Genomic DNA, 11476 nt, shown 5'->3' on the forward strand with positions numbered 1-11476 from the left:
TCAAATATTTAGCATATAGAGAATGAAATTCTACATTTCTTCAAGTTACGCCAACTTGATAATTTATGAAACTAAATATTCTATAATCTATAATATCTATACTATATTAAAAGGCAGTTTTCAATTTGAAATCAATTTCAAAATTAAGTTTCAATTTGTAGTTATAATAAAATTGAAGGTACTTGTTTAAACTATTTTTTCTTTTTTTTTTCATTTCTTTAACTTCTTATTTGTTGTTTTATTTCTTTCCAAAATTATGAAATTCGATTAATTATAAATATTTAATATACCTATCAAATTAAAGATCACGATAAGAGCTTTAATTTGATATTTTATGTAAATATTTGATTTTAAAATGTACAAATTAAATTTGTTTATTATAATTTATAAATTTCTCTCTCCTCCCTCATCATTTTGAAAAAATGTATTTTAAATTTTTTTATTACATTTTTTAAAAAAAATTAACTTTTTTTTGCTTTTCATAATATCAAATTTTATAAGTGTAAATGTAATGACCCACTCTTTTATATATTTTGAATCCAGTTATGAGTGTTTATTTTTATTCATCAGTGAATGAAAACGGTTATTATCCTGATATGAATTCAGCTTATGATCCTGAATTTATATTGTTAAAACAATCAATGATATTATTTCAGAGTTATAACTGACTTAGCAAAGTCACGTTATTTATTTAAGTGAGATGGAATTAGAATTTATTTTTACTCAAGTCGTGGATTATTTCCGACTCGTGAGTTAATTAAATCTGCGGATTTAATTTAAATATCAAGACAACGAACAAATTAAATCTACGGATTTAATTTAGATTCATTTTATAACTTATCGATTTTAGCGAGATATCACATGTCGAAATCGAGATTTATTTAAATAAACAGTACAAGCAAATATGAGCACGTGATTCACTTTACAGTTACAGAATCACCGAGTCAGAGAAAATACATCAATAATTCTCCTCTACAATTTTTTTTCCTTTCTTTTTCTTCTCTTTTTCTTTCCATTAAACTTTGTTCCCACACCACTATCATTATGTTTTTCTTTCTTTTTCCCCCACCACTACACTCAATTCTTCACCAATGAATTATTAGTATCAACCCCAGCCAACAAACAGCTCTCAATCTCACTTCATTTCACCGAAAAAAAATATTGAAGAGCAGCCCCAATTCATTCTGCTAAGATCTCAAGGTAAGGCTGAGCTTCAATGATTTCATTCCATTTGATTAGCACCTGCATTAAAACAAGAATCATTCATTTCCTCTTTGCCAGGAACCTTAAGTTCAGTTACTCCAGTTCAACAAACAACAATATTTAACCAACAACACATTTCAAGGTATTGCTTAGCCCATATATTGTTTTCCATCACACATTACTGCATTCAAGCATGATAGGCGACATAACCAAAGCATGATCAGCTTATGCATATGAAATCAGACTCCACAGACAAAAAGAAAGAGAATACCTTAGCTCATGAATCGAATATAGGCTTGCTACAGTATGCTTACACATAGAATGCTAAGTACTAGATTCTTACTCGAGGAAATTTATGTTCGTATCGAAACTCAATCACGCAACGAAAAGAAAGAAACGGAGATTTGGAACTTAGCTTTAGGAAGTGAGGATGGCTGCCTGTTCGGTCGAGCCAAGACGATGGCGACGACGGCGACAGCTCTTACTGCCTCGGCGAGAATCGTGTTACAGCAACTGCAGCATCGCGAATGGAGCAACGACGCTGAACCGCCGATTGAAATGGACGGGGGAGATGGCGGCAAGAACCACAGACGGCAGCGGGCGGCGGCACCCGCTTCGGCTGAGGCCGGATCGAGAGGGAGAGATAGGAAGAAGGCTGGCCAACAGCAGCGGCAGGCGGCGGCGCTCCTCCAGCAAGCCGCGACTCCGGTGAAACAGCAGCAGCTCCAGACAACGGCGATAGCTCAAGGCGGTGGCGGATCGAAGCAGCGACACGGCGAATCTCCCGACCTTCCAGTTGCAGCGACGACGGGCTGCTTTGCCGGAGTTGAGTCGGAGGGGCCGAAAGAGAGGACAGCGCCGGGGCTTTGACGCGTCGACAGTCGACGCCGCTCGGAGCAGGCGGCAGCGGTGTAACCGGAGAAGGAAGACAGATCGGATTTGAGGGAGAAACCGATCTGAAATTTCAGGGGATATTTAGAGCTTTCGATCCCCTTCACGTTAGAGACGGGGAGAAAGAGAGGCAGGTGGCAACCGGCGCCGACTGAGTCGCCGGTTCCGCGGCGGCGGCGGTGGACCTTGGAGACGGAAAGAGTTTCAAAACGGCGACCTTGGCAGTTTGGCGGCTGCTTCGATCGAAGTCTCGGTTGGCGGCAGCTTAGCTGCTGCAGTCGCCGGAGCAATTCGCAGCGAAGCTCGCGAAGAGAAAGGACGGGCGAGAGAGAGGGAGAAGTCTTGTGCGGCGAGGGAGAGTATCGGCTCCAACCGAGAGAGAGAGAGATGAGTGTATTATTGCTGAGAGAGAGAACCGAGTCAATTTGGAGTTTGGGCTCTTCAAGTTGTTTTGGGCTTTAATTTAATTAAGTTGGGCCTAATTCAATTATTTCCTTGGGCTTTAGTTTAATGGGCTTGTTATTTAATTGATTTGGGCCGAAAATTTGGGCCTTTATTTTCTTTGGGCTTCATAATTATCTATTTTGGGCCTTGTTGTATTTATTGTAATTGGGCCGATTTTAATTATGAATTGGGCCTCTGATTTTATTTATATGGGCCGATTATAATTACTGATTGGGCCTCTTAATTTATTTATATGGGCCTTTAATTATTCACATATTTGGGCTGCTGTATCATTTCAGTTGGGGCCTTATTTATTTTACTCAGATGGGCCTTTATTATTTCTCTTTGGGCCGAATTTATTTAAATTGAAGCCCATTTATTTTATTTTATTGGGCTGTTATATTATCTTCGTTGGACCTCGTTTGATTTATTTAATTGAGCCCAGCTAATCAAATTATTTATTTATTGAGACAAGATTTATTTAATTACTTGAGCCGATGAATTATTTCAATTGGGCCTCTCATGTTAATTATTCAAGCCAATTCTATTTAATTAATTATTAGGCTGCCTTATGTTGAGCCTTTTAATTATTTAATTTTATAACATTACTTGTTCCTATTTTTTTTTAGCCCGATTAATTATGAGGTTATAAAGCGAATAAGTCGAAGTTTTTATTTATATCTTTTCTATCGATTACCTCGAGTAAGATTATTTAATCAGGGAGTATAACATCCTGAAGAGAATAGATTAATTTTAGTTAATTATCCGGTTCCATGAGACGAGACTTAGTTTTATCCGATAGCCTGGATTTATAATAGAACCTTCCAGATTATTATCTCAGAATAATAATTCATGCATATAGATCATGCATAGTTAATTCTGTATTCTCATTATTTGAGGATTTTACTTGAGCAGTATCTTATTTATATTCTCGTAATAAAGGTCAAGCACGAGATTAATAATCAGTCAAGGAACTACTGTACCACAGAAAGTTTATATCAGGTGGGCATTACTTTCATATATATCAAATGAGTTTAAATGTTACGTTCAAGCAAGTTTATCTCATGATTAAATTAATTGAAGTTATTTCAAATATTGTCTTGCCATAAAATATTTAAATTTCAGTATGATATCTATCTGATGTGACTTTTATTATGCAATCGAATTCGGGTCCTGAGCAGTTGATAGCTATCCTGCCAGGACTAGTGTACACCAGTGACCGTGAGTCATCTAGCGGGTTGGCCGGTCAAGTGACCGTGAGAGGTGGCCACCTCTCCGGCACAAAGTTCCAGATATGATAGATTACAAGAGAACTTAGACTGCAGTCGAACTTTAAGAATCACAAATGAATTTAGTAAGCTTGGGCCTTTTAGCGAAAAACTCCCTTTGCTGTACTGTTTAATTATGGCATGACAATTTACAGTTTTGAAGCATGTATTTTATACTTAGGCATACGTGCCCACTGAGTACTTTTGTACTCAAGCCCTGCATATATTTCTAAATGTGCAGGTTGAGCAGCTGCCGATGGTGATGAAGTGACGAGCGGGATTCTTTTGTCTTATTATGTATTAATGAACTCTAGGGTACATGTCTTCATACATGTAATCAGAATCATATTCCGCTGCGCACTCAGAAGTTTTATGTTTATTTGGCTAAGTCAGAGATATCTGAAACTTACTAGTTATTTGAGTCTATACGACTAAACTTCTGTTATATTATAAATATTCCTTTTGTTAAATTATGAAATGTGATTCTTCTTTGTTTAATTATTCCCTTTCTACCCCGTTTCTAATCTCCCTCCATTAGTCACGGTTTCCCCGGCTTAATTATCCTTAATTAGGACCGGTCGTGACAGAGTGGTATCAGAGCAGTTTATTTGCTCTGAACCCTAGAGTTAATAAATTTTTCTAGTATGATCACTAGTATAAAAGAGTCAGTCGGCAAAAGCTCAGCACTTCATCACATCGCTATGCTCAACAGAAAGGAATGCAACAGAAAGTTTTGAATGTTGAAGTTTATATTTCGCTTTGATGCAAATGTTGATTTTACTTATGCCTTTTATGGGGATGTTACTCAATGAACTTAGATGCGCTAAGGATGCATGATCACTGTTATGAACACAACAATAGAAGGAATTTAGCAAGAACATTTTTGCTTTTCTCTGTAAATTGAGGCGATGAGTAAATTACAAAATTAGTGAACCAGACGAGAAACCAACAAACAAATACAATGGGGAGTAAAGAAAAGTGTCACACATGAGATAGTGACACGGGCATAGATCTTCGTTCGGATTATTCACGCGAGGCGGATACCGAATCAACTATTGCCTTAATCAGAGTATAGTGGGAACACTTTTCATAGTAATAAGAATACCCTACATAGTTTGGAAACTGCAACATAGCGGAGTTATCTCTTTTCAAAACCCTAATTAGTACTAGTTGCAGCATATTTAAGACTTCACGAGTTATATATTCGAGTCTAGTGTTAGGCTCTTATGATTATAATACCGTGGTTAGAATTTCTAGACTCAAGCAGAATTATTACCTTACTGTTGTAGATGTGTTTGAACCTTACTGTTTTGCCACCTATTTTTGATATTCGTGAGTTTGATTATGCGACCTTCATGTATAGATGGCGAGGATGCGCTTTACCAAACGACGGCCGTTGCGTCGAGATGCTAGTCCGGATGCAATCAGGAACTCATATTTTACTTATCGCCGATGCCACGGTGATGACTTAGGCCAATTCTTGGCCGGCTTCCATCGACACTGGATCGCTGCAAGAGACCATGGGATATCGGACTATGACGGAATGGAGCGGCTAATAGATTTGCTGCCATCAGAATGGCAGGGATGGGCGAGGATGATTTCCGCTCACTACATCACTCGTTCTGGCAGGTCCTATGACTTGCATTATGATTTCTCTGGATTTACTGCTGAGATCCAGGCACAATTCACTCGTTGGGGAAATGCTCCTCGAGGGCCGTATATACGTCCGGGAGACCTTGCTCGAGTCGGAGTACCTTCGCCCGACGAACTACTGGACCCACTTCCGGAGCCGACTCCACCAGCAGCCCCTATCTTAGGGCAACCCAGGAGGCACGACGCTGAGGCAGGCCCCTCTAGGCCTCAAGCCTACAGAGATTTTCCACCTGGCACGGGTTCAGTGCCATTAGTCTGTGAGCCACCATTGTCATCGAGGCAGTTGAGCAAGGCAGAGATAGCAGCCGCTATGGCCGACGTGGACAGAGTCTTAGCCGATACCATGGATTTCCTCAAAAAGGGCAAAGCCCCGGCCATGGACGACCGCCCAACTCTTCGAGTCACCTTGAAGATGATTCGCTCAGCCATCATTGGCCAAGCAGCAGGTGAAGGAAGGGGTGAGTCGCACCCATCTGGCGGAGAAACAGATGAGGATCCAGAGGAAGATCCGGAAGAGGATCCAGAGGAAGATCCGGAAGAGGATCCAGAGGAAGACAGCCATGCCCCGACCCAGGGATCTTGTACCCGATCTTCTTAGACCGGTTTATATATATGTCTAGTATGATGTTATTTAAATATTCCAGAAACATAGATAATTTTAATGCTTTTGTATGCCATGTGTCGGCATAGACTTTTGACTAGTATTAGTACGGAGACGCGAAACCTTGGGACGTTCCGTGACTGAGTAGTTTTTGTAATGGCTCACTAGGTAGCCAGTTCATCATGTGTGGTACTTGGATAGATCTTTGAATCTAGATTTTATGATGATGTAAAGTCCTCATTGAGGCAAATTTTTTTTATGGTATATATATGGTGATCTTATTGGTTTTTCGCAGCAAGTCGTTCCGCTATGTTTTATTTATATGTTCGTTTAAGTTTTAACAAGAGCAGAACTCGATGAGTTGAAGAGTAACTATAGAAATGAAAGTATGGCCTTATTGTTTTTTTTAATGCGCTGACAACTTGTGTTAACCTAATAGAATGCCGCCAAAACGAGGACGACCAAGAGGAGGGGGCAGGATTCCCCGAAATGAAAGAAGAGACCCAGAAACAGTGCCAGAACCAGAACCCGAAATAGTTCAACCACCTGTTCAGCCAGAACGACGGATTGAAGAATTATTTTTGCGACAGAACCCACCTACTTTCAACGGGACAGGAGACCCGGCAGAAGCTGAAACTTGGGTTCGCGCTATTGAACGCATTTTCAACTTCCTGCGTTGCACCGACCAGGAACGTCTGACTTGTATGTCCTTTCAGTTGACTGGGTCAGCTGATTTCTGGTGGGAAGCACGGATGAAAACGATGACAGCAGAGCAATTAGAAAACCTGACCTGGGAACAATTCAAAGCTGGTATATATGACAAGTATATACCCAAGAGCTACCGCAAGAAGAAGGAAGCTGAATTTTACAATCTAAAGCAAGGGAAGATGTCGGTAACTCAATATGACAGGATGTTCTGCGATATGTCTAGATATGCGCCGGAACAAGTTGACACAGATGATAAGATGGCTGAAAAGTTTTGTGCCGGACTGAGGCACGAGATTAGGATGGCTTTGGCAAGCCATGGAGGATTGTCTTACACTGAGTCGCTCAGTCGAGCGTTAGACATTGAGGCAGCCATGCCAGGAGAAAGACTTGCAATTGTACCTGCGCCAGCACCTCCACATGATCAAAATCATAATCAGAATTTTAGAGGAAAGAGGAGATGGGACAACAGTAACCCGAACCAAGGTGAGAAGAGGCCATGGCAGGGACGGGTTTTCCAGTCACAGGGCTATGGAGGCCAGAGTGCACCGAAACAGATGGGAAATGACCAACAGAGGGCCCCACATTGCCCCAAATGTAACAAAAATCATGTGGGAATCTGTAAGGCCGGCAGTGATAGTTGCTATATCTGTAACCAGAAAGGGCACTATGCAAACCGGTGCCCGAATAAGCAACATGGAACGAGTTCAAGGCCAAACCCACCTATCCAGGCTCCGCATCTGCGAGCAATCCAAGCTTTGCCGCAACCATACCCAAGGCAGCAACCACAGTATCAGCAGCCACAGCAACACCAACAGCTACAGTACCAACCACAACCTCAACAACCGTATCAGCAACAGGCCCGCCAACAACAGCAGCGACAACAGAAACAACATGAAAAACCTCGTCATGCTAGAGCCTATGCTATGAGGCAGAAGCAGCCCGAGAACAACCAGGGAAACCTGGCAGGTATGGGCATGCTACTCAATACTCCTGTTGTACTTCTATTTGATACGGGCGCATCGCATACTTTCATTTCAAGTACATGTGTTGATACATTAAAACTTAAAATGGAAAGAGCTGACCAGGAGTTGAGTATATCATCACCTATAGGAGGGATGACGACAGTAGATCATGTGTGCTTGAACCTAGAACTGAACATAGGGTCACACAAGATTGTAGTAAACAACTCTTATGTTATACCGATGGGAGATGTGGACATAATCCTAGGAATGGACTGGCTAGCCGAGAACTATGCCACCATCCTTTGTAACGAAAGACAGATATTGTTTCGACCCCCAGGAAGGGAGCCGTCACATTTCCACGGAATTAGTATGGGAAGAAGAAAGATGATCATCTCCGCCCTACAAGCAACGAAAATGATGAAGAAGGGATACCCAGCTTACCTCGTATACTTGCACGGAGAACTGGGTACTGAAAAGAGTATAGAAGATGTAGCAATTGTACGGGACTTTTCAGATGTATTTCCAGAGATTCTGCCAGGGCCACCACCGGACAGACCAATTGAGTTTACCATTGATTTGGAGCCCGGGGCAGCTCCCATTTCGAAGGCACCATACCGGATGGCTCCTAAAGAGTTGGAAGAACTCAAAATACAACTGCAAGAACTTTTGGAACTTGGATTCATTAGGCCAAGTGTATCACCTTGGGGTGCACCTGTACTTTTTGTGAAGAAAAAGGATGGCACATTGAGAATGTGCATAGACTATAGGGAACTGAACAAAGTGACACTGAAGAACAAATATCCTTTACCAAGGATAGATGACCTCTTCGACCAGCTCAAGGGAGCAAGTGTGTTCTCGAAGATTGATTTGCGGTCTGGTTATCACCAGCTGAAGATTCGACCAGAAGACGTACCTAAGACGGCATTTCGAACTAGGTATGGCCACTACGAATTTGTAGTTGTGCCATTCGGGCTAACTAATGCGCCAGCCGTGTTCATGGACCTCATGAATCGAGTGTTCCATCCGTATTTAGACAAATTTGTCTTGGTATTCATAGATGACATCCTGATCTACTCGAAGAACGATAAAGACCATGAGGAACATCTGAGAATTGTTCTAGAAACGTTGAGGACAGAGCGCCTTTATGCCAAATTCAGCAAGTGTGAGTTTTGGCTCAGCGAAGTCACGTTTTTAGGACATATTGTATCATCAGAAGGGATTAAAGTGGACCCTGAAAAAGTGCAATCAGTGCGCGAATGGAAATCGCCTACTAACCCTAATGAAATAAGAAGTTTCTTAGGATTGGCAGGTTACTATAGGAGGTTTATGGAAGGATTTTCCAAAATTGCAAGGCCAATGACGCAACTACTCAGGAAGGGAATAAAATTTTCTTGGACAGAGGAGTGCGAGAAGAGCTTCCAAGAACTTAAGGAGAAGTTAACTACGGCACCAGTGTTAGCCGTCCCAACAGCTGATAAGGAATACATGATCTACACAGACGCGTCCAAAAATGGACTTGGTTGCGTGCTGATGCAAGAAGGAAGAGTGATAGCATATGCGTCACGACAGCTTAGGCCACATGAACTGAATTACCCGACTCATGATCTGGAGTTAGCTGCAGTGGTGCATGCGCTGAAGATTTGGAGGCACCACCTATATGGAGTTAGGTGTGAAATATTCACAGATCATAAAAGCCTGAAATACTTTTTCGAGCAAAAGGACCTCAACATGAGACAGAGGAGATGGCTCGAACTAGTGAAAGACTATGACTGCGGTATTAACTACCACCCAGGCAAGGCCAACGTAGTGGCTGATGCATTGAGTCGTAAGACCCAATCTAAATTGGGAGCTCTCATCACTCGAGAGACGGTGCTCATAAGGGAATTTAGCAAAATGAGCATAGAAGTGGTTAAACCACCAGGGACGATAGCAAGCGTTGTGGCAACAGTACCTAACTTGAGGAAGATGATCGTAGAAGCACAAAGAAAAGACGGGAAGATGGAAAAACTACGGGAAGCAGTAAGGAAAGGAGGCGTCAAGAATTATCAAGAAGCATCAGATAATGTTATCCTTTTTGAAGGAAGAATATGCATCCCCCACGATGATGAGCTTAAGGATAAAATCATGAGTGAGGCTCACGATACCCCTTATACTGCCCACCCAGGCAGTACTAAGATGTATCAGGACCTAAAGAAACACTTTTGGTGGGAAGGAATGAAGAGAGACATAGCGTCATTTGTGGAGAAATGCCTAGCATGCCAACAGGTGAAGGCCTTACATCAAAGGCCATATGGAAAACTACAACCGTTGGAAATTCCAGAATGGAAGTGGGAGCACATCGCAATGGATTTTGTGACCAGTTTGCCCAAAACGAAGAGAGGAAACACTGCCATTTGGGTAATAGTGGATCGACTCACAAAATGTGCTCATTTTATACCAATACCGATCACACATGGGTCAGACAAGCTAGCTCAGTTGTATGTTCGAGAGATTGTACGCTTACACGGTGTACCCGTGTCGATCACTTCAGACCGAGACTCAAAATTTACTTCTAGATTTTGGATAAGCTTACAGAAGGAGTTAGGCACGAGGTTAAATTTCAGCACCGCCTTCCACCCGCAGACAGATGGGCAGTCTGAAAGAACAATTCAGACCCTCGAAGATATGTTGAGAACAGTGGTCCTAGACAGGGGTGGAAGTTGGGAAGCAGTGCTGCCGTTGATTGAATTTGCCTATAATAACAGTTATCAGGCGACTATTGATATGGCACCATATGAGGCATTATATGGAAGAAAATGTAGATCACCGCTTTATTGGGATGAAGTGGGTGAGAGAAAAGTTTTAGGACCAGACATGGTAAACGAGATGGTTGAGATAGTCCGCCAGATCAGAGGGCGAATAAAAGAGGCACAAGATAGACAGAAATCTTACGCTGATGCACGTCGAACTGAGTTATGTTTTGAAATAGGAGACAAGGTCTTCCTAAAGGTATCTCCTACCAAGGGGATAACTAGGTTTGGTGTCAAGGGAAAACTTAGGCCCCGATTCGTAGGACCTTATGAGATTTTGGAGAGAATAGGCCCAGTAGCCTATAGGTTGGCGTTACCGCCAAGCTTTGGAAACGTTCACAATGTTTTCCACGTATCACAACTCAGAAAATACGTTTTCGATCCAAAGCACATAATCCACCAAGAAGAGATGATCCTTTGCCCAGACTTAAGTTATGAAGAGAGACCAGAAGCCATTCTAGATCGAAAAGTACAACAACTCAGGAATAAGGCAATCACATCAGTGAAAGTCTTATGGAGACACCACGGACAAGAGGAAGCCACGTGGGAGCTTGAAGACAAAATGAAGGATAAATACCCCGAACTGTTTTAGAAGAAATATGCAAATTTCGGGACGAAATTTTTGTTAAGAGGGGTAGTATGTAATGACCCACTCTTTTATATATTTTGAATCCAGTTATGAGTGTTTATTTTTATTCATCAGTGAATGAAAACGGTTATTATCCTGATATGAATTCAGCTTATGATCCTGAATTTATATTGTTAAAACAATCAATGATATTATTTCAGAGTTATAACTGACTTAGCAAAGTCACGTTATTTATTTAAGTGAGATGGAATTAGAATTTATTTTTACTCAAGTCGTGGATTATTTCCGACTCGTGAGTTAATTAAATCTGCGGATTTAATTTAAATATCAAGACAACGAACAAATTAAATCTACGGATTTAATTTAGA

At 41.4% G+C, this 11476-nt stretch overlaps 1 long non-coding RNA gene across 1 annotated transcript; it reads left to right on the forward strand.

Moving 5' to 3' along the window:
* The first annotated feature begins 824 nt into the window (after positions 1 to 824).
* LOC130990326 (uncharacterized) lies at positions 825 to 4115 on the forward strand. Its single transcript, XR_009090931.1, has 4 exons — positions 825 to 1200; positions 1282 to 1345; positions 3481 to 3540; positions 4048 to 4115. It is a non-coding gene; the product is annotated as an uncharacterized LOC130990326 (long non-coding RNA).
* The last annotated feature ends 7361 nt before the right edge of the window (positions 4116 to 11476 follow it).

Source organism: Salvia miltiorrhiza, chromosome 6 (genome assembly GCF_028751815.1).
Source record: "Salvia miltiorrhiza cultivar Shanhuang (shh) chromosome 6, IMPLAD_Smil_shh, whole genome shotgun sequence".
Classification (NCBI taxonomy): domain Eukaryota; kingdom Viridiplantae; phylum Streptophyta; class Magnoliopsida; order Lamiales; family Lamiaceae; genus Salvia; species Salvia miltiorrhiza.